We start from the raw sequence: 6,209 nt of genomic DNA on the forward strand, positions 1-6,209 counted from the left end.
GGTCTGCAGCCTCTCTGTTAATGTGTACAGTAAATATTTATGCTACTGCACTGTGACGTTACCATACCAGTCTGCAATACTTTGTATTATAATATTGTCCAATACGAGCACGAGCTTCTCCTCTTCCTCATGCTCTGAATCTGAGTAGTAGATCGTTGAAGTGCATGTCAAAGACTTTCAGCCAGGTGACTGTCTGTTCTGACCCGAACCCAGGAATGCAACCTAAGACCCGTGGTTGCGTTCTGTCTATGGGTCGAACACTTTGGTCCATATCATTCGCAGAATCGAGAAAATGTGCAGAGGATTCAGAAAGAGGAAGATTGCAATGACGGAAATAGTGGATGTTTTTTTTTTTCCATTGAGTCCTACAGGAAAATATTTTAAAAGAAGCTTCATAGCCTCACACAACCTGTCATCTGTCAGTTTCTTTTTCTTCTTGTTAGGAATCGCGTGCTCCCAAGCGTGAGTCTGAGGGAGTGGATCGTATTTATCATCACTTTGATAGCTTTTGAACGCAGCACCAAAAAGGGCTCACATTATAAATGTGTTTGTACGAGTTCAGTTGGTTTCAGCACTAATCTGAAGCCGAGTATGGATTCAGTCACAGCGCATTTATCATCTTGAAAGCATTTCTTGTTTTCAGCAGCCAGACACATTTGATTATCAAAGAGTGACTGCTACACAAAAAAGAAAAACCTTTGCAGAATTTATGAAACCCACTTGTCTTTTAAAACATTAAATTTTTGCTTTTCACACACAGCTGCAAAATGACTCTGACTCATGTAGAACCTGCCCTTCATTTCAGCCACTGTGATGGGAAATGAGCCTGGATGCATGTTCTGGTTTTACATCTGTCTGAGATGCTCTGTGATTTACTGTCATTTGGAAAAGATTGCTCCACGTTTCTGACTTACTTACTTTGAGAATGCATTTTTCCTGAGTGAAGTAGAAAGATCTGCAGCTGGGACATAATTCAAATTTGCATTAGAGTCAAATTGCAGGTCTTTGGATCTGCAGCCCTAAAGTCAAATGAGGAAACTGTAATCAGGATTTGTGATCAAACAGAATTTCAGGCTGTATATTTCTGGAGCTAATGCAGTTTTTGTTGTGTGTGTGTTTATTCAATGCTGTATTTGATGATTATGTCGTATTGGCAACAAGTAAAAACTAATAAAAAACTTTCCTTAATTACTCAAGTGTAGAAAATATTTTTGTTTTCTAATTATTTGTTTTTAAATTAGAACATGTTTTTTCTCACGAGCTTGAATGAGAAAGCACTTTCTATCTGTTGGTCACGCCATTCCAATAAAACCTCAACTGCAATTCCACTGACTTTATTTCTCACTGTAAACCAACACCAACATTGACCTGCCCGTCGTCTCGGCTACAGCTGTGCCTCCAGTTATTTTTATCAGGACCCAACATCAGATACGGTGTGTGTCCACACATGACATTGAGTTAAAGGTTTATTATTACTCGTCGGGGAAGGTTCAACTAATGACGGCAGGCAGTACGCAGGAAATGTGAGCGGCAGCTGTTGTACCATGATTTGGACAGCTGGCACTGTGATCCAGACACAGGAGAAACGTGATAGAAAAATAACTCTGGTGATATTAAGATCAATAACACCAGTGAGGAGCTGGAGCGATCGGGAGCTGTGGAGGTGAAGTCAAGGTGACATTCTTATATTTGGCCTTTGAAGTAATAGATGGAATGTACTGATGTCCTGCCCCCTCTGGCAGATTACACCAAACATTTGATTTAATGCCCACCTTTCAGTCAAAACCATGACGGGAAAAAAATGTATCCTCTTAATTTAAAATTGGATGGACTCAATAGTTCTTACAAATGACCAAACCCCCAGTGGCTCATAACCTGGATTGTGTGGCCAGGAATCCAGTTTCCGGACATTCACATTTATAGTGCAGCACCTGATTTCTAAGTCAGGAAAACACACAAACATTCGCTCATACTCAATCGATGTCTGCCCAGCCAGGCCATCTCCCTTCTTTCCATCTGCCTCCACTAATCATACAATTTGAGCCGCTATGATCAGCTCCTCCAAAAGCAGGAGAGGGAGTTTATCTGATCACTCATCGCCACATGATATCTCAAAGTGTGACGCTGAGGTTGAACATGGATCACTTTTTAAATTACTATAGCCAAGGACACCCATGAGGTTCAAACACTGCACAACTTTAGGTGTTTGGATGACATATGTTGCATGTTACCCGAACTGTAGGACTTAAAAAGCTGTTAGAAGAAGAAAATATGCTGAATGGGGACACAGAACGAGGTTTGGGTGATCTTCATCATTTAATAGGAGGATGATCAATTGCCATGTGGCCAATTAAACTTCTGAAATCTCTCGTCTTTATTTGCTGCATCATGCAACAGCTTACAAGAAACAGCATACGAGTAATTGTTGTGACAAATCTTGACCTTCTCATCTTACATTTGAAAGGAGAGAGTTAGTGGAGGATGAGGAATGGGCTCTGTCCTTTCCATTCTTCCATCTGTCACATTTGATGCCCAGAGCATCACCGGAAGCATATCAGGCATAACATAATGTTTTTTTATTTGGCCCTTTTATCTGTTTGTCTTATTCCCATGGTTACATTCTGGACTAAGGTTTATTCTGTAAATGGATTTTCTCACAGTTCTTGTGTCTTTCATTCCGCAAAATGAACTTTTTCTCAGATATGCAATTAATGAGGGACAAATGGAGCAAAAAACTGTTCAGATACATGCACACACACACACAAACACTAAACACACACACACACACACACACATAAACATGCAAAACTCAGTATCTGTAGTTTTCATCAGACATGCCGTCCTAATTTGCTGGTCTATTTAAGCTACAACAATTTCCCAGCTCCGTTTGTTCTTATCAGTGCTACGGCTGCTCTGCATTCATATTGCTTTTTGCATTTCCAGCCCCACCATCGCCCCCACCACCACCTCTAGGCTCCAGTTGTGGAGCTTCACGACTATTGCTCGTCCCTCCCCAATGCCTAAATATGAACATATTTAGCAGGGAGCGGTGAGGTCATATCCAGAAGCTTAATTTAATGCATTCTGTTGATCTAACTCAAATTATTTCACAACCATGACCTGAGTGAGTGAACTTAAATAACCTCTTTCTGTCTTTCTTGCTGAAGTGCACTTGTGGCAGTGGATCATGCTTGCTCCTTCATGTCATAGATATACTTCGTTATAAATCATCATGAGCAAAGTATGGCGGGTCAATCCCACATAAACGTTTCTGCTGATAGAAATACCCTCTGAAGGATGAAATATAATCCACTATTGGCAGTAGACCCCAAGCAACCCCATGTTTGCTCCTCTCTGACTACTACCCAGCTGGTATTACTTTACCATGACACACACTTTACTGGGTATTCCAGAACCAGTAGGAGCAGAGCGAGCGGCAGTAATCACTTTCAACTCAGCAAGGACGACTCTTAACTGTTATATATTTCCATCTGAGTGTCATTACAGTAAGTTTAATATATTAATGTAGACAGACATGGATGTGAAATACAAGTTGACTGGTGTTCAGAGGCAATATGGTAATAATAATAATAATAATAATAATAATAATATAGTATTATCATGCACAATTGTCTTTCATGAGGACTGATACCACTTTTATGTTTCAGTTGAGGTTTGGCACAGCTTCATCTGAAGGCTCTAAGGAAGTAACAATACTAGAGTAGATTAGCGGTTTGCACTGAACTGTCTAAACAAATATTAAAGATGTTAATAGCAGACATTGACCTTAAAACCCGTTGCTACTGGATCAGACTGAACACATCATGCCTTTCAGTGGATCATTTCTACAAGGTCTCTCCCTCTCCTGATAGAATTTATCATTGTATTGGTTAAGATGAAGTTTAATAGATTTCATCACTTACATTTTATGTGATGTTTGGCACTTTAGTTCCATCTCAGAGCACCAACAGTGAAGTATTCTTTAGAGAAAAGTAATAAAAGCCTGACTACACATCGAATACCTCGAGAGGAGACCGCGGGGAAGTGCGTCATCTGCCATTGTTTGCTGCCAGTGATGGATGTTTTCTGGTCGGTATGAGAATGCACTTTTTGTCAGAGTCGCAGGCTGAAGAGCGCTCAGGACAGAATGGAAATCAATCCTCTCTCTAACCTCTATAGCCACAGTGTACTCTGGAGTGTCACTTGGTCTGTGGGGAATAATATGAATTTAAAAAAAGCTATTTTTGCGCAGACAGCAGAGTGTTCATATGTGGGCTTGAAAGCATTTACATCATTTAAATCAATGATTAATTATAACAGCGATGGATGTAAATAGGAATTATAGTTGGCATATGTAGGATTTGGGTTTCTTTGGAATGGGATAAAAGAAGTCTGTCAAACTGTGAGTAGAAAAGTAGAGGGCATGTGCTCCGTAGCACTGAACGAGTCATCGATGTATGACTGTTTTCTATGGAGTAATACGTTCCACTGGGGGAAAAAGTGCTATTTTTTCCAAATTCACATGAAAATCATTTTGTTGTTTCAAAATATTCAATCATATTTTTAAAAAATTGGGACATTTTTTATAGAAATCTAAAACAATAATCTAATTTTTCATGAAAGAATTAAGTTCTAAATAAAGAATATCATTCTGGAACTTGATTTTTTCATGAATTATTTTTTTTCTCACATGAATATTCGCATTATGCTTCCAAAATGTCATGTCTATAAAGTCAAAGTTACATTTTCAAGGTGGCAGATATTGGTGGTCAAATAAAATAATAAATAGAACCCCAAAAAATATTGTTAAAGGTTTGTATTGTCGATCTCCAATGCGCCTTCAAACATCTACACATATTTGACATAAACATCAGGTTACACATGTATAATAGAACCATCATAACAAATGTTTAATAATGCATTTCAAAAATTCTACTTCACAGAAACATGCAACATATTGCCATGACATGTAGTCAAACCACTTACACTGTCCAAAATCTAGTCACTTAATTTTCATGCAGATCCAGCTGTAGAGGGATTGAGGAATATTTATGACTTTTTTTGCATTTCAAGTGAATCCAGAAAAAAGGTTGAATCCGAGGATTTGTTTTTTGCAATTTCAATCTTTTGCAACTACCCGGCACAAGGATCAGCATCAAAAGTGGATCTGGATGAAGGGAATGGATTATTTTCCACTTTCATTGTTATTTTATTACTCGTGAGCTATTGATGGATTTTCCTGAAATGTAATGGAAGACAGAAGCATGTGCCAAAGGGGGAACTATTGTATTCCGGAGTAGATCCAGATTACAGGGGGCATCCACACTTTTTTAAAACTTGAGAGAATCCCGGCTTTTTGATGGCAGGCGTGTGTTGGACAGACATAACGCATGACAGATGTGCTGCATGATGGATGTACTTTATGACAGGAATACTGCATGCATTCTACTGTGCGTGGTTGGAAGATTTGTCATCACCAGAACACTACTTTGATACTTGGAGTTTTCACCAAAGGTCATCCATTATGTTAGCACAGTTGTGAGTGCACAGCATTCCATTTCTGTGCTTTGGTAATTACCAGCATAGAGTCAGTCCTTTGCCCCCATCAAGCACTAAAAAGAAGATTTAATCGATCTTTTCTGAAGATGCAAGTGTGGCTTGAATGCAATCCCAGTCAGTCTATATAAATACTAATAGGAAACATGACTTTTCTATTAATGGGAGGCAACATCATTCCAAATATTAACTATTTATTGAGGAAAAACTCATTGGATTTGCTGTATTGTCGTTGTACCGAGTGAAGACAGAATGTTTCTTTCTAGAATTTAGTCAGTGGAATCCTAAAATGAATATAGTGATAACTGCTGTTATTAAATTCAGCATATTGGCACCTTCGTCCAGATCTGTTCCTAAAGCCAATGCTTCCGTCTTTGGCCCAGCTTTCATGAAAGTCCATCAAGCACTTAATGTATGTTTCTTCTTCTTCTTCTTCTTCTTCCTCTTTGTCTTTCGGCTTGTCCCGTCAGGGGTCACCACAGCAAATCAACCTTCTAGTCGATTTCATGCTTAATTCTGGCAAAGTTTTACGCCGGATGCTGCAGCCCCTCTGCATTTATCCGGGCTTGGGACCGGCTCAGGGGGAGACACTACCTGTGCTACCTCTGAGGCTGCATTTTTTTTTTTAAATACATAAGAAGATGTAATTAGAA

Source organism: Brachionichthys hirsutus, chromosome 11 (assembly GCF_040956055.1).
Source record: "Brachionichthys hirsutus isolate HB-005 chromosome 11, CSIRO-AGI_Bhir_v1, whole genome shotgun sequence".
Lineage (NCBI taxonomy): Eukaryota > Metazoa > Chordata > Actinopteri > Lophiiformes > Brachionichthyidae > Brachionichthys > Brachionichthys hirsutus.